The sequence below is a fragment of the Phascolarctos cinereus genome, unplaced genomic scaffold (genome assembly GCF_003287225.1).
Source record: "Phascolarctos cinereus isolate Bilbo 61053 unplaced genomic scaffold, phaCin_HiC Scaffold_3;HRSCAF=262, whole genome shotgun sequence".
NCBI classification, from domain to species: Eukaryota; Metazoa; Chordata; class Mammalia; order Diprotodontia; family Phascolarctidae; genus Phascolarctos; species Phascolarctos cinereus.
Window position 1 is genome coordinate 114,425,990 of NW_027555736.1, and position 19,314 is coordinate 114,445,303.

Genomic DNA, 19,314 nt, shown 5'->3' on the forward strand with positions numbered 1-19,314 from the left:
GCAGAACCAGGAGAACGTTGTTCACGGTAATAGTCGTGTTGTGCAATAACTAACTGTGACAGACTTAGCTCTTCTCAGCAATGCAAGGATCTGAGACATCCCCAAAAGTCTCATGATGGAAAATGCTATCCACATCCAGAGAAAGAACAATGGAGTTTGGATGCAGATCAAAGCATACTATTTGCTATTTTTTTTTCCTTCTGCTTTGCTTTGTTTCCTCTTTCTTGTGGTTCTTCCTATTGGTTCTAATTCTTCTTCATAACATGACCTATGTGAAAATATATTTAATAGGAATGTATATGTAAATCATATATCAGATTGCATGCCATCTTGGGGAGGGAGGGGGGAAGAGTTGGGGAGAAAAATTTTAAACTCAAAGCTTATGGAAGTGATTATTGATAAATCAAAATTAATTAATAAAAAATTATAAAATATGTTCATGTACAAGAGGTCTTGATATTTATTAATTCCATAAAGCTAGAAAAGAATCGTCCCTGACAGCAAATAATTCAGGCATCTTTATCACCTCTTAAACTTCTTGAATGAAGAGGAAAGAAAGAATGAAAATAAGAAAGAAGGGAAAGGAAGAGAAGGGAAGAAGGGGAAGGGAAGGAAGGAAAGGAAAGAAAGGAAGGGAAGAGAGGGAATGAGGAAGATGAGAGCAGGAAGGAAAACTTTCTTTTCTCAGAGTAAATCTTTGAAGGACATACACAATCTGAAAAGAAAACTTCTCCCAGAAAGCACAAATTTTCAAATTGCCCCTAGCCATTATTTCTTATGTTTATTTTCGGTAAGTCAATACAGAAACACTTTAACATCATACTTTAGTAACTAGAGAAAATGTTTTTAATGAAGAGGACAAGTAAATGGTACCTTCTAGGGACTATAAAATGAGAGTTTACCAGAAATTCAGACAAATTATAGCCCCCCAAACCCAAACCAATGGATGAACATAATAATAGTTTATGAAATTCATCATCCATTCAGCCAGCCCTTTCCTTCCACACCTGCCACCAGTTCACAATCAAAGATCCTCATGAGATAATATATGTAAAGTGATTAGCACAATGCCTAACACATGTTAGACAATTAGTAAATACTTGTTCCCTTCCCTTCATGGTACACCCTATCCACAAATAATCTACTCAAAATTGTAGTGAGGTCACAGCTAACTGAATGAGGGTTAGAGGCAGTGCTCCAGGACCTGCTTTAACCACTAGTCATGACCAGAGATTAATTATCTACTCTGTACTTTTTATACCATGGATACTGTGAGGAGTAAGATAATATATTGTTCTATGCCTCTGCTCAGAATACTCATGATCCTTATTTGTAGTGTGCCTAGGCCAACTTTCTTCTTTGCCTACCACTCCCAGCTCTTTCCTATCCATTCCCCTCAGTCTGATCCCTCCAGAGAGTCCTCCCTCCTATGGTCCTATACCACACTACCCTGCTTTTCCACTGTGTTGTGTGGAACTCCATTTAAAAAAGAAAATCTAGAGCTTCTTGAATGGATGAGTGGGATGGTCTGATGGCTGTGTAGAATATGGATTTGACATGGGAGAAACTTGAATCAAGGAGAGCAGTTAGGTGGTTATTATAATAGACTGAAATATGGTGAAGACCAGAACTAGTGTGGTTGATATGTGAATGGAAAAAAAAAAAGCAGAGTTCAGAAATGCTTGGTTATGGGGAGCAGTGAGTAAGAAGTAAAAATCAAGGAAGGCATGGATGATATTGTCCTCAAGAGAAATGAGGAAAGTAGAAAGAAGATTAAGTATAAGAGGAAAGTTAATGAATCATATTTTATACATGCTGAGTTTAATATGCCCATGGAACATCCAGTTGGACATGCTCTGTAGACTGGTGATCATACAGGTCTGCAGTTCAGGAACTTTGGCCTGAATATGTAAACCAGATGCTCATCTGTATTAAAATGTTAGATTTGAAAAAAATATATATGAAAATTTTTGAAAAAAAACACATGAAAATGGATGTGGAGAAAGGAGAGGGAGAGAGAGAGTCCCAAGACTGGGTCCATATAGAAGGGAAAGAAATGGATCATGATCCAGTAGGAAAAGAACCAGGAAAGTACACTGCCATGGAAACCCATGGAAAAGAAGGAATAATCCAGAAAGAGTGAATAATCATTAGCACCAAATGCTGTAGAGATATCAAGAAGGATATCTAAGAAAATGACTAAAGGCTTTTGATTAATAGAAAGATCCCATATACACCAAAATATTTATATCAGAAATTCTGTGCAGCAAAAAATGAGAAAAAAATAGATGCTTATCAGCTGGAAAATGACTGAATAAATGTGGAACATGAAAGTAAGTAAATATTACTGTGCTATAAGAAACAATGAACATAATCAATGCAGAGAAGCATGGGAGACTTATATGAACTGATGCAAAATGAAGTAAGCAGAAGCAGGAAAACAGTATTTATATTGATACAAAATGTAAATGGGAAGAACAACCACCACAAAACTGCTGGAATTAAATGTTTCAAAAAAGAGTAAGAAAGACCCCAAAGAAGAGATATTAGAAGACGTGTCCCCATGCTTCTTTGCAGAGGTGAATGTCCACAATGTAGAACACTGCATATAATGAAAGGTTATTTTGACATATTGATTGGTTTTGCTGATGTTTTTGATCCCCTTTCTAGCTTTTTACAAATGTCTTTCTTCGAGAGAGAAGAGGGATCCCAGCAAAAATACAAGAATTGTCAAAGCATATCAATAAAATATTTTTAAATAAGAAATTATTACTAACTTTGAAGAAAGTAGTTTCAGTTGAGTGACAAAGTTGGAAGCCAGATTGTGAGAAAATGAGAAGTGGATGACAACAATGGAAAATTATTGAACAGAGTCATTGAACAGGGGGAACTTTTCCCATCAAATTGGTTGTGAAAGGGAGGAGAGTATTAGAATAATTACTTTAGTAGTTGGTAGGATCAAGTGAAGAAATTTCCTATATGGGGATAAACTTCAACATATTTTTAGGCAACAGGCAAGGGGTTAATGGACCAAACCCACAGAGTAGGGAAAACATACTGAAGATTACCTGAAAGACAATTAATAACTTATTTTTAAAGTTTTTCAAATAAGGAAAGACATTAGAGAATGGGAATGTTCATTAATATTATGTTTATTATTACCACTACCACCACCAAAAAGTATATCATAAAGACCTCAGCAATTTGTATCACTATAAAATCTTCATGAAAATGGTCTACTCATGTGTCAATATTATCCTTGATCAAAATATGAGAAGGGAACAGGCAGAAATTTGTGCATACTGATCTATAGAAGCCACATCTTCATAGTGACACAATTAGCCAATAGATGTAGAAAATGCTAGATCTGACTGTGTTTATTGTTTATTGGTAATAAAAAACACTTGCCTTGCCAGAGCAAAATTCAATCTTGTGGGAGGGAGATTAGGAGTGAGGAACGCAGCATATTCTGTAAGATGTATTCTTACATTTAGTTTTATCTTTGTTAGAATAAAAAAAAACAGATCCTAAACTGTATTATAAAGCAACAAACATCAAAACTACTTGGTACTGGCTAAGAAATAGAGTGGTGGATTAGTGCAATAGGTTAGGTACACAAGACACAACAGTCATTGACTATAGTAATCTACTGTTTCATAAACCCAAAGACTCCAACTTCTGGTATAAGAACTCACTATTTGACAAAAACTGCCTGGAAAACTGAAAAATAGTGTGGCAAAAATTAGGCATGGACCAACATCTTACATCATTTGCCAAGATAAGGTCAAAGTGGATACATGATTTAGACATAAGGGTTATACCATAAGTAAATTAGGAGAGCAAGGAATAGTTTACCTGTCAGATTTATGGAGAAGGGAAGAATTTATGAACAAACAAGAGATAGAGACCATTATGAAATGCAAAATGGATAACTTTATTACATTAAATTTAAAAGGTTTTGCACAAACAAAGTCAGTGCAACCAAGATTATAAGGGAAGCAGAGAGCTGGGAAACAATTTTTACAACCAGTATCTTGATAAAGGCCTCCACTTCTAAAATATAGGGAAAACTAGGGGAAGCTAGGTGGTAGAATGGATAGAGCACTGGCCCTGAAGTCAGGAAGACCTGAGTTCAAATCTGGCAAGAGACCAAATACTTCACACTTACTAGCTGTATGACCCTGGCCAAGTCACTTAACCCCAATTGCCTAAAAATAAATAAATAAATAAATAAAATTAAATATATAGAAAACTGAGTCAAATTTATAAGAATACAAGTCATTCCCCAATTGATAAATGGTCAAAAGACATGAACAGGCATGTTTCAGATGAAGAAATTAAAGCTATCTATAGTCATATAAAATGCTTTTAATCACTATTGATTAGAAAAATTCACATTAAAACAACTCTGAGGTACCACATTACACCTACCTGATTGGCTAATAAGACAAAACAGGAAAATGATAAATGTTGGAAAAGATGGGAGAAAATTGGCACACCAATGCACTGTTGGTGGAGTTGTGAACTGATCCAGTCATTCTGGAGAGCAATTTGGAACTATGCCAAAAGGGCTATAAAACTGTGCATACCCTTTGATCTAGCCCTACTACTACTAAGTCTATATTCCAAAGAGGTCATAAAAAAGGGAAAAGGAACCTTATCCTGTACAATGTACAAGTATTTATAGCAGCTCTTTTTGTGGTGGCAAAGAATTGGAAATTGAGGGGATGCCCATCAATTGGGGAATGGCTGAACAAGCTGTGATATATAAATATAATGGAACACTATTGTTCCATAAGAAATGATGAGCAGGAAGACTTCAGAAAAACCTGGAAAGACTCACACGAACTGATGCTAAGTGAAATGAGCAGAACCAGGAGAACATGGTACACAATAACAGCAACATTATACAATGAACAACTTTAATAGACCTAGTTCTTCTCAGCAATACAATGACGTAAGACAATTCCAAAAGACTCATGATGGAAAATGCTATCCACATCTGGAGAAAGAACTATGTAGTCTGAATACAGATCAAAATATACTATTTTTTTGTTGTTGTTGCTGTTTTATCATGTTGTTCTTTATCATGGTTTTTCCCTTTTGTTCTGATTCTTCTTTTGCAACATGACTAATGTGGAAAATGTTTAATATAATTGTTCATTCATGTATAGTCTATATCAAATTGCATGCTGTCTTGAGGAGGGGTTAGGGAGGGGGGGAATTTGGAGCTCAAAGTCTTATAAAAGTGAATGTTGAATATTAAAAATAAATAAGTAAATAAACTTGAAAAATAAAATACAGGAAGGCTAACTGTGCAGAAAGGGATATATTTAGAAAATAATGTGATACAAAAACAAAATGAATAAATAAATTATTTGTAAAAATAATTTCATCAGCCAAGGAATATAGATCCTTGTGGAAAAGATGTTTGAAGTAAAAATAGGATTCCAGGTTGTTGATAATTCTCTCAGTCATGAAATTACATTAAAAGCTGTTAAGTATTTAGAAGTATAAAGTTCATATTTTAACTTAAAAAAACACAACCTTAAAGAATCTCCTCCAACCAAGTTTTTCTGGGACTTGTTAAGATCATGTGAGATTTCACAACAGATGCAGCTACAGAAATGATAAGTTTTGTTCAACAATCCTCTGATCATTAATACTAAGTGAAGTGTAAAAAATAGACATAATGATTTTTGGATTTTCATAAGGAATGTTCTATCTAAGGTCCAAATGGAAGAGAGAGTCCTTATAGTTGGTGAGGAACTTCATATGACAAAAGTTTATGGATAGCATTGTATTCATTGTATCAAGCCTCTAATAATAAAAGACCTTGTTGACAGGTTCCATGGCTAGTGAGAACCACTAGCAATTCATATATGAAAAACCAAATAGATGAAGAAAGGCTGTTGCTTGAAATGTGTCATTCAGTTGGAAAGACAATTGAATTATTATGTTTTTCCACCAGTAGGCAAATGGAAGGGAATAAGTATTTTTGTGTATCCTATTATATGTTAGGCACTATGCTAAGCACTTTTTTTATTTTTTAACAATATGTATCCTGCAGAAAGGGACTATATTGGACAGTGAATGCAGGATTAAATAGAAGAAAGGAAAACAATGGTTTCCAGTTAGAAAATTACACAATATTTTCAATTATCTTAAATGTCTCACTGACCTGCAATACTCATCTTTTTTAACTCTGACTTTCTCCCAGTGATGCTCTATGCTAGTGATTCATGAGATGGCTGTGTTTCATGGAGTCCATGATCTCCAAAGAATCAAGGAAAGGGCAAGTAAAATATGAATAAGGGTATACGTTGACCATGAAATGATGAATGACTATGAAAAATGAACTATCAAAGATGACTTGTATCATTGTGACAAAATAAATACATATGAGAGAAATGTCTTTGAATAGGAGAAAGGCCTAGATGACATCAGATCTCCAGATATCAGAAAACTGAGATGATTAGCTAAATACCTCGACAAATGCAATATGGTTCAATAGAAAGAACAAAAATTTGCATTTCAAGGGCTTAAGCTTAGTTCTGCCTTTTACTACCTGTGTGACCTTGGACAAATTCCTTACCCTCAGTTTATCCATCTGTACAGTGAGAGGATTGAATTAGAAAGCCTCTGAGGTCCCTTCCAGCTCTTAATCTACAATCTTATGAATCTATGAATCAGATAAAATGAATTCAACTAGCAAACAATTCAACAAAAAATTAGTAAATGTCCACCATGTATAAAGCATAATGTTAAGTTCTTGGATAAAAAGTCAAAAGCAAAACCAATTCCATTCTGTGGGAGTTTATGTTCTATTAGAGCAAAAGGAGAGGACTAGAATGGAATACCCAACAGGTACAAAAATAAGAAAATACTGAAAACACACAACAGTATACAACATAATTTCAAAAGAAAACAAGCACTAAACCTAGAGGGATCATAGAAGGTCTCATCAAGGAGATGACACTTGAACTGTGTTTTGATAGAGATTCTGAAAGGCAAATGCAAGAAGAGAAATGCCAGCATAAGGAACAGATAGTTTTTATGGATAGAAAATGTGATGTATGAATTAAAAAACTTAAAAAAACAAAGAAAAACTAACAGGCAAATTAAGCTAAAATAGAAAGTGTGTGAGGAAAAAGTAACATGAAATGGGACTGGAAATGTGGTTTAAAAGTCAGACTAATGATTTTGTATTTTATATAGGAGGCAATAAGGAATGGTTCATGATTATTGATTAGGGGAGTGACAAGGTTAGATCTGTTTTTTCCAAATATAAATTGTGCAGCCATATGAAGCATACATAGGAGAAAAGAATGAGAATAATGGGGGGCATTTATAAGACCATTACAGTAATCTAGGCAAGAGGTGATTAGCTTGAACTAGAGACAGATGTTCTGAGAACAGAGTGAAGTAAATGGATGTGAATAACATTGTGAAGGAGCATTGACACTATTTGGCAGCCTACTGGAAACTGCGATTCAATTTCACAAACATTTATTAAGCACATCCTATATGCAAGGCACAAAGATAAAAATGAAATGTCCCTTGGCCCTAAGGAGCTTATATTGTATTGGGCAAACATAGGATGTATATTTATATGAGTAAATATAAAAAATATAAACATCTTACAAAGTAGTTTCAAGAGGTATAGAATGTTAGCAATGTAGAATCAGGGATTCTCAGCTAGGAGGTGAGAGCATTATTTTGAAGGAAACTAGAGATCTAAGAAGTAGAGGTGACAAAGGAGTAAATTTTAGAAGGTGAGACAAAGAGAAGAAGATGAGTGAAGGATGATCCAGAATTGAGAACCTGAATAACTGGAAGGACAGGGATTCTCTTAGCAGAAATAGAAACATCTTCAGGAAGGATTAGTTTTGAGAGAGTGGAAGAGAAACAATATAATGAGATATGTTTTAGACATACTGGTACATGATGTCTATGATATATCCTGGAAGAGATGTTCAATGCAAAGTTGGTAATTCAGGATTGGAGTTTAGGAGACAGATGAAAACATTGCCTTCCTTAGATATTCTCCAGCTTGTTAACATTCTTCCTGAAACGTGGTTCCCCAAATTGAACACAGTTCTCTGCACATATGGTGCAATTGGAGAAGAGAATAGTTGAACAATCTCCTTGATATGCCTCTTCTAATGAAATCTAAGATAGATTTAGCTTGTTTTGTTTGCTATTTAATGCTGTTGTCTCAGAGTGAGTTTACAATCCATTAAAAGCCCACAACTTTTCCAGATAGACCGCTGTCTGATCATGTTTCTCCCTTTAGTACTCGTGAAGCTGAGAGATTTTTTTAAGCCCAAAGATAATGGTTCACATCTACATCTTTTAAGCTTAATTTTATCAGAATCAGCCAATGTTCTATACTATCAAAACATTTTTCCTATTAGATACCCTTCCTAGCTTTGTTTCACCTGAAAATTTGATATTATGTCATCCATATCTTTATTCAAATAATTGATTAAAAAAAAAAACAAAACTATGCAATAGCACAAGGGCAAGCACTGAGCCCTGGGGTACTTCATGGTAGACCTTCATTCAAGTTGCCAGTGAACCATTCTTTGGGTTTAAATCACTTAGCATCCAATTCTGATAGCCCATCCCAGGCAAATCCTTCATTGAATATACTATCAATAGTGAAAGAGAAACAAACTTCTTATATTGCATATGTTTTGAATTTGGGGTTCTGAAAGCCAATTGTGCATTAATGTATGACTTATACCTTGATCCCAGCTGTTAGTTAGGGGAATAAATCTTAGATTCCCACAACTTTTGCATTTCACACCGTGAAACCAAAGTCAGCAAATAGACTTTCATGTGCTGGATATTTAAGCAATCCAGGGGCCATTACTTGAATAAAATTCCACTTTAAATAAAACACACTGCTTTTATGTACTGATTGTTCTTTCTTCACTCAGAGCAGTCTGTCTCCAATATATATACACATATGTTTATAAATATATTCATGTACACACATATTTTTAGAAGGGCAGCAATGGGACCATGCAAGTATTTTGGCAAAATTTACCTATTTATCACAGCCATATCTTTATTAATGCATTGGTAGCTTTTAAAAATAAACTTTAGATCAAGGGATGGTGGGAAGAGGCTGAAGAAAATCTTCATACTCAGATCCCTAGGAGCCAAAAAAGGGGCAGGGAGAGTGAGAGGAATAAAACAAAAATATCAAAATCCACATGTGGTCCTGACCATTAGCCAGGTAAATAGACACTATAGATAACCTTCAATTATCATTTAGAGTATCCTTGTCAATACGGTTATTTTCAAAGTTAGTAATTTGGTGGATGTCTGATTTCAAGTGGGACGTATTCTCCACCTTGACAATACAGATTCCTAATCTTTATACTTTCACACATACCTCAAAACTCATTCTTATTTTCCCATTTAAGAATTCCTCTATAGAAGTTCTCTGGAATACATGGGAAGATTTTCCTCTTATTCTTTTAATATCTTGAGAAACCAATGTGCCACTCTAGCTGACCATCTGGTATCTAATTGGATATGTAACTAGCCCAATTTTTTTTGCTATTGGTGCAGATGTGTATAATTTCTTTAATAATTTCTTTTAGCCCACTTTTCATGTACTTCACTGGGGACATTCTATAACCTGGATATTCTACCTTTCCATGGTCTTTTTGATCATTGATCCATGATTTATAACTACACAACACCACCAAAATATTAGTGTTCAGGTGACAGACTTTTGCAATAGCAAACAGTTTGGGATCATTGAAAGCATGGTGCTGCTTCCCAAATGTGATTCAGTTTGATATTTTCTTCCTACTCTTTTCTGGAACAAGCTCAATGTCCATCTATATGTGGAAATTCTAACCAGCAATATGTCTCAGATTCTTCCCTTTCTTTTCATTCTCACTGCCTCCAAAACAACCTCCCAATCTACAATCTCTCCTCTTTCACTTTATCTTAATCTTCCTAGTGTGCAGTTCAGATCACAATATTCTCCCATTTAAGAAACTTCACAAGATCTATTTTGGTTCCAACCACATTTATTTATAATGCCATCATCTAGCCATTCTTACTTTGATCCTATTCTCCACTCAACTAAGGTAAAAGAATTCAAGAGTTTACACGAAACTGATTGCATTTTCAGTCAGTCATTAAGCATTTATTAAGCACCTGCTGTATGGCAGATATCGGGAATACCAAAAAAGGCAAAGGACAGTCTGTGCTCTCAAGGAGCTTTCAACAGAGCGAGGAGATAACATGCAAACATCTATCTACAAAGAAGTCATGGTCCTCTTTAAGAACAAACAACAAAAGAAAAATTAATTAAAAGAAGGAAGACACTATAATTAAGAAGGATTTGGAAAGACTCCCTCTAGAAAGTGATATTTTATCTGGGACTTAAAAGAAACCAGGCCTCACATAGACCAAAATCTCACACCATACACCAAAATAAAGTCAAAATGGGTTCATGATTTAGATATACAGGCCGATACTATAACCAAACTGGGAGATTAAGGAATAGTTTAACTATCAGATCTATGGAGAACAGAAGAATTCATGACCAAACAGGAGATAGAGAATGTTATGAAAAGCAAAGTGGATAATTTTGATTACATTAAATTGAAAAGTGTTTGCACAAACAAAGCCAATGCAACTAAGATTAGAAGGAAGATAGAAAACTGGGAAAGAATTTTTACAGCCAGTCTCTCTAAGGGCTTCATTTCTAAAATATATTGAGAATTAAGTTAAATTCATAAGAATACATTCTCCAATTGATAAATGGTCAAAGGATATGAACAAACAGTTCTCAGATGAAGAAACTAAAGCCATCAATAGGCATAGGAAAAAATGCTCTAAATCGTTACTGATTAGAGAAATGCAAATCAAAACAACTTTGAGCTACCGCATTGCACCTATCAGATTGGCCAACACGACAAAATAGGAAAATGATAAATGTTGGAGAAGATGTGGGAAAATTGGAACACTAATGCATTATTGGCGGAGTTGTGAAATGATCCAACCATTTTGGAGAACAATTTGGAACTATGCCCAAAGGGCTATAAAAATGTGCATACCCTTTGACCCAGCAATAGCACTTCTAGGGCTATATCCCAAAGAGATCATACAAATGGGAAAAGGACCCACATGTACAAAAATATTCATAGCAGCTCTTTTTGTGGTGGCAAAGAACTGGAAATTGAGAGGATGCCTATCAATTGGGGAATGGCTGAGCAAGCTGTGGTATATGAATGTAATGGAATACTGTTGTGCTATAAGACATGATGAACAAGCTGACTTCAGAAAAACCAGGAAAGACTTGTATGGTCTGATGCTGAGTGAAGTGAGCAGAACCAAGAGAACATTATACACAATAACAACCACGTTATGTGATGATTAGTATTGATAAACTTAACCCTTCCCAGAAACACAAGGATCTAAGATATCTCCAGAGACCTCATGATAGAAAATGCTATCCGCTTCCAAAGAGAGGACTGTAGAAGTTGAATTCCTATTTTTTTCTCTTCTTTTGAGTTTTGTTTCCTCTTTCTCATGGTTCCTTCTATTGGTTTTAATTTTTAATACAAAATCACTAATGTGAAAATATGTTTAATAGGAATGTAAACGTATAGCCTATATCAGATTGTGTGCCATCTTGGGGAGGGTGGTGGGGAGGAAGGGAGAGAAAATTTTTAAACTCAAAAGCATATGAAAGTGATTATTGATAAATCAAAATAAATTAATAAAAGAAAAAAAGAGAAAGAAACCAGGCCTCAGTTACCAGGGTGCCTTTCCAATACTGAGAGAACCAACAACAATGATGCCAGGGTACTCCAAGTCTCTAGCGTATTTGGTCTCCCATGTTTGTTTGGTGAGACAATATTGACAATAAGACCTGTGGTCAAAGTCCTTGAAAGCCCCTTTAAATTCCAAGAAGCTAGCCTCATAGGGCAGGGGTACATAGATGAGCTTAAGTTGTTGTAGTTTAAAGAGCACCAGAAACCCTAAGGCAATTGTTGAAGCAACTATGATCAGGGACCCTTCTGACTGTTATAAACTGTTAAAGGCATGGAGCAGTAGAATGTTAATGCTCTTATTCCCTAGTCCTGTGGACTTCGGGATACTATCTCAGAACTTTAGATTAAGGACTATAAGTCTTTGCCTTAGCACTATGGTCTCTTGCCTGACACACTATTGTTTTGTTTATAAACTATAAACCTTTTTGTGTACTGTTAGCCTTTTTTACTTTGAATGATAACCTTGAGACAGTATGAACTTCAGCCCAGGAGCTCAAATGCTATAATTCTATCAAAACACTACAAAAATTCTACAAAATACTAATCCTCTGAAAGTCAAGCCAATGTATAACTGAAGGGAAAGGCAAAGAATATTAGTTTCCTTTTGGTCCACTTCCTGGTTTTCATGAAGTCTGATCCCTGATATATTTTGGCATTCAATATTTATTCATTTACATGACTGAGGAACAGGCTTCAGAAGGACTGTGCTGTGCTCAGTATTGAGGGTTGGCAAATTACCTCTATCACTAGCTCATACAGGAGGATCAAGAAGACTAAACATCTCTCACATTTGCACAGCAGTTTCTACTTTTAAAGCCTTTTCACACTGGCAAACTCATTTTGTCCCACGACAACCCTGTGAGGTGTATGGGCAGCTATCGTTTATTATCCTTGTGTGACAGATAAGGCCACTCTTTAGGCACGCTTACTTGTGAAACAAAACATTTGTCAATGATTTGAGTACAGGCACAGGCTATGCATGTTGGTGGGATTATGTTCAAATACAGAGTACTGCCCATCAGCTGACCACTTCTAGGGCAGCATCTTGCCCACCTTACCATAGCTATTGGGGGAGGAGGAGATAAGTGCTTACCAGTGGGGCTACACCACCTACAGTGTGCCTCCCCCGGGAGCTTGTTTCAAAATATAGAGACCAGGTGGAGGAGATTAGAATTGTGTGGGGAAATGATGAAGTAGAAAGATGGCAGAGTACAGGCAGAAGCCCAACTGAACTCTCCCAACATTACCCTCCAAACAACTTTAAAATAACTCCTCAAATCAAAGTTTGGAGTGGAAGTGCCAACAAGAGTTCAGAGTGAAATATTTTTCCAGCCTAAGACAACTTATGAGGTCAGCAAGAGAGGTCCATGTCAATCAAGTGGACTCTGACCCAGAGCACTGGGCATCAGTATCAGCAGTGGGTCTTGGAGGTGGCCACATCAGCAGTGACAGCAGACCTTCAAGAACTTTTAGCCCAGAGACAGTAAGAGGAGTTGGACATGCGGTCAGAAAGAAATTACAAGGAAATCTTTGCTGCCACTGTGGGCTGCTGGTGCTAGTTGGTGACAATGTTGCCCATAAGCAGTTCTGAGCTGCAGTTCCAGGGTAGAGAGGAGTGCTTCTCATCAGTCACAAGGGAACAATGGTCCTGGTTGTAGTTCCAAGGCCAGGAGGAGCACTAGGGTTTGTGGCTACAGAAGAGTGAGGGACCTGGTCACGGTTCCTAGACTAAGAACACTAGCGTGTGTGGCTGCAGGGAAGGAGGGACCCTTCCTGGTAAAGATATAGTTCAGACCAGGAGAGCAGTGACAATACCTCTCTCTGGATCACATCACCTTGGAAGCACAGAAAACTCATAGGCCCCCAGAATTAGTTCTGAAAACAGTAGCACCAAAAAGCCTGAAGCTTGAAACAGTGCCTCCCACCCCTAGATGAGCAGAGCCCAACTTTAATATAAAGTTCAAAGACAATTAAATAAACCAGGAAAATGAGCAAAAAACCAAAAAATAACTTGACCATAAAAAATTATCAGAAAGACAGGTAAAATCAAGACATAAATCAAAAGAAGACAAAAATGTGAAAATAGCTACAAGCAAAGTCTCAAAGAAAAATGTTAGACCCAAGAACAGAAAGAATTCCTGGAGGAGTTAAAGAAAGAGATAAGAGTGGTAGAGGAAAACTGTAAAAAGAAATGAGAGTGATGTAAGAAAATTATGAAAAGAGAATTAACAACTGGGTAAAAGAGACACAAAAAATACTGAAGAAAATAACATCTAAAAAATAATAATAATTGGGGGCAGCCAAGTGGTAGTGAATAGAGTACCAGCCCTGGAGTCAGGAGCACCTGGGTTCAAATCTGGCCTCAGATGCTTACTTGCTGTGTGACCTTGGGCAAGTCATTTAACCCCGATTGCTTTCCACCTCGACCAAAAACAAACAAACAAACAAACAAAAACATAGAATAGGCCAAAAATTCACTGAAGACAAGAACTCCTTAAAAAGCAGAATTGGCCACATGGGAAAAGAGGTACAAAAGCTCGCTGAAGAAATAACTCATCAAAACTTAAATTTAAGCAAATGGAAGTTAATGACTCCATGAGACATCAAGAAACAATAAAACTAAGTCAAAAGAGTGAAAAATAGAAGAAAATATGATATAGCTTGTTGGAAAAGAACTCTAACTTGGAAAATAGATCTAGGAGAAATAATATAAGAATTATTGGACTACCTGAAAGCCATGATCAAAAATGAGCCTAGACATCATATTTCAAGAGATTATAAAGGAAAATTGCCCCAACACCTTAGATCCAGAGAGTGATAAAGAAATTGAATGAATCCATTGATTCATTCATTGATAGTCATTGATCATCCTAAAAGTAATCCCAAAATGGATACTCCCAGAAATATCATAGTCAAATTCCAGAGCTCCCAGGTCAGGGAGAAAATACTGTGAACAGTCAGAAAGAAATAATTCAAATGTCATAGAGCCATAGTCAAGATCACATAAGATTTAGTAGCTTCCACATTAAGAAAACAGAGGGCTTGGAATATGATATACTGAAAGGCAAAGGAGCTAGGATTACAATCAAGAATAACCTACTCAGCAAAACTGAGTAATCTGAGTAATCCTTTAGGGGAAAAATGAATATTTAATAAAATAGAGAACTTCCAAGTATTCCTGATGAAAAGACCAGAACTGAATAGAAAATTTGACATTCAAACACAAAACTCAAAGAAAGCACAAACAGGTAAACATGAAAGAGTAACAACAAGAGATTCAGTAAAGTTCAACTGTTTATATCCCTATGTGGGGAGATTATACATTTAACTCTTAAACTTTATCATTATTAGGACAGTTAGAAGGAGTCTTCATAGACAGAAGGAATGAATATGAGTCAATTATGTTGGGATGATCTCAAAAAAAAAAAGGAATGAAGGTTCATGAAGAGGTATGTTCTGGGAGAAACAGAAGACGAGAGGTAGAATGGGGAACTTTTTTCACATAAAAAGGTGCACAAGGATGAGCTTTTGAAAAATTGAAATTGAATTTAAAAATGAAAAATTGCTATCCATCTCCAGAGAGAAAACTGATAAACTCTGAGTGCAAATTAAACTATAATTTTCTCACTTATTTTTGCTTTTTTTGCGACATAGATAATATGGAAATATGTTTTACACAATTTCACATACATAATTCATATAATTTGCTGACATTTTCAATGGGTCAGGGAGGGGTAAGACAGAGGGGAAGAATTCAGAACAATTTTTTTAGATGTTAAAAATAAATAAATAATTTTAAAAATGATTAGGTACATATCATCCCTGTCATCCTGTTACAACTAGAATTGCACCAAGGATGCTTAGAGTGTACCCACAGAGGATGAGCACGCTTCTTAATGCTCTTATTCCATTATGAAAAGTACCTATTACATTTATCTATAAGATAGCCCCCAGAACATTAAATATAAAAGAATAATAGCAGGTGAGTGACTTTTCCCAGGATTGTTTCCTCTGGATCCTATCCAGTAAAATGAGAGCAGTGAGATCATGATGATTTTTCTAACATTGAATGACACGTTAGCCAAGATTGATGGTAATGGTAGCTATGATTTACATAGTGCTTTACACACATTCTCTCATTTGATATTCATATGGCTTTGTAAATAATACAGATATTATTACCATCTTTTAAAGATGAGGAAACTAAGGCCCAGAGATCGATACGCCCATGAACATACAACTAGTAATGGTTGGGAATTCAAACCCAGGTCCCTCCATTTTAAGATACTTCACCATACCAGACCCCAAAGATTGGCTAAGAGTTATATCTGTTCAATTTAAAAATATTTTTAATGATTCTCTTTCTCTATTATTGTTCCTTTCACCCTCTCTAGAGATCTATGCCATATAACAGTATTTTAATACAAAAGTAAGAGGATAAAATCAGCATAACAAATCAAAAAATTCTGAAAATGTGCGCAATGCACAACAATTGCAGACCCCTCACTTCTTTGAAGGGGTGGAATAGAGTGTCTCCTCATAGCTTTTCTTTTGGGCAATGCTTGCTCATAATTTTGGAATATTCACTTTTGATTGTTGTATGTGCATGTGTAACTGCTTTTTCAATGTACATTGTTGTAGTCGTATATATTGTTTCTTGGCCTTGCTTATTTCACTCTGCATCAGTTCATGCAGATCTTTCCATGATGCTCTGTATTTGCCACATAATATCCTCCATTAAAAGTCCTCCCTGGCTGCTTTATCAAGACATAGAAGAGACCCTGAGTTCTTCATGGCCGTGCCAGTGAAGCCCAATGTCTGGACAGATAGACCAAGCTGTAACAGCTTCAAGTCCAGTCCTGTTGACAGACAATGTCAACTGCATGAAAACCAACCTAACTAAATACAGTGAGGCTTCTCAGAGACAGGTTGGCCACTGGAGTTTGATTCTTTTGTCACAACAATCCATAACACAAAGAAAAATGGAAAATGGCCCTCATGTTTATGAGGCCCTTTTCCACCTCCAGAATGATAGTTCTTAAGCGGTACAAAAGGAACTAGGGAAATCACACCAAAGTTTTTAGATCACTTGTAAATGCTGAATGTTTTGATCCATCCTCAATACCATGCCGAAATACAAAATACAATGCCAAAATAATCTTCATTAAGCACATATCTGATAAGTCACTTCTCTGATCAGTTCTATTATAAAGGATATTAAGTGCACATGGATCGCAAAGGGCATCTAATCTAACTCTTGCATTTTATAGGTGAGGAAACATCCTTAGTGTAACTTAAAGTGAAGTTCTCAGACTCCAAAGGTATTACTTTTTCCCCCCTGACTGTACCACACTGCCCCAAGGATGAAATACAAACTTCAAAGGATGGCATTTAAAGGCCTTCACAGTCTGATTCCAGTCTATCCTTCTAAACTCATACCACAGCAATTGTCTTCATGTGCTCCATATTCCACATAAGTGAATCTACTTGTAATTTCCCCAAATCAGCAATCCATTTTCTGCCTCCATGCATTCGCCAGCCTACATTGCATGCCTGGAATGAACTGTTCCATCGCTTTTATTTATAATAATCCTGAGCTTCCTTCAAGACACCAATTCTGGGTTCTTCTATTAGAAACATTTTCTGATCTCCCCTGTTACAAGTTACCTCTCCTTCCCCAGATTATATTATACTTATCAATCTTCTTAAATGTTATATCCATCCTCAATACCATTGCTGAAATAATAGAATAAGCTCGAGCAGAAAAAGTGTCTTAGAGTAGGAACCATTCTTGTTTTGTCTATCTTCAGTGTCTGACACAATGCCTTGTGTACAGTAGATACATAGCAATATAGCTTGTTTAATTGAATTTAATCTTTTGTGTCCTAAAGGTGAGATTTTGGTTCAATGACTCACAAGTTTATATACTATAAAAGGAATTGTATCATATCAATATTGTCATTCTTTCTATAAATGAAACCAGAAGAGTTCAGGAAGTTGCAGTTAAATGGAGGGATGGTTCATAATCTCTTCCTAGAGAATTAAATAAAGGATTTGATGAAGTTAGTTTCACTGTGCACCCAAAATCAATGAAAAATCACTTCTGGAATCTTGCTTTGCAGTTCTTATGGTAATAATAAGTCAAAAGACCATTAAGAGTGTGACTGCAACTTATGCATCAATATCTTTTTCAGAAGATGAAGTAGAGACATTCTTATAAGAACTTGACAAAATCCTCTATGTAATGATATATGTATTATATATATATATATATATATATATATTCATATATAACTATATAAATTCATATTGTGAAATCTCAATGGATTGTTGGACACAAGAGAGGGCATATGACTTAGAGCAGGGAATGGGAAATCAGTGTTGTCTATAGACAGACCTACAGTCCCAGTGCCTGTATACGTGAGCCCCTAGGAACTATGTGACTATTCCTGTGCCTTTGAAAAAACAAAAATCCCTTCTCTTATTCCTAGAAGAGAAGACTTAAAGGGTAAGAGCTTATGTTTTTTCAGGTACAGACACAGTCCCACAACTCTCAGAAGCTCACATAGACAAGTGCTGATGACCATGTATCCACCTGCACACACTCATCTCTAGTGTTCCACTACATTCAGAAAACATGGTTTAGGATTAAGAAATTAAAAAGGTCAAAAGTAGACTTTCCAGAAATCTCAAAATTCTAAATCATGAATACTTTTTTTAGAAGAGAACCAGATGTTTCTAGACGTGATGAATAATATCACACAAATTTTGATTTATTCAAGAAAGGAAAATATTGTTCACACAGGTCAGTTGGAGTCATTTTTGAATTAGCTATCTGTAGTCACACCAACTAGTTGAAGCAGAGGCCAAAATCAGTAATAAAGTAGAAGGACCAAGATGAGAAATTACAATTATAATGCATCCTACCTGATATTTCCAAACTAGCTATTGATAAAAATGGAAAATTGATAAAGGTATAGAAACTGGCAGATTATACTTTTTTTTTGTCTTTTGGTGAGGCAATCAGAGTTAAGTGACTTGCCTAGGGTCACACAGCTAGTAAGTGTCAAGTATCTGGTCTGAGACCAGATTTGGACTCAGATCCTCCTGAGTCCAAACAGGTTACACTTTTCAATAAATATTTTATCAAATGGTAAGTTATTAACATTTTATATGTATATTTAGGCTCAATTTAAAAATGTACATGAAATTTCTCTATTAGCCTCTACTACTAAATAATACATGTCAGCCAATATCAACTCCAGTACAAACTTTCATAAAATATAGTTAAGTAAGATGAAGAGCAATTTTACCCCATGAAATAATGAAAAGCAATGAAGGAGAAAATAAATCTAAAGAAAGATTGGCACAAGAGCCAAGTAAACCAGATCATTGAAGAACTTTTATACATGGACCTGGAAGTAAGGAAATAGACAGGAAATGGAACAGATTTGCCAGCATAGCAACAGTCATCTGTTCCCATCATTTATGACATTGGAACTAC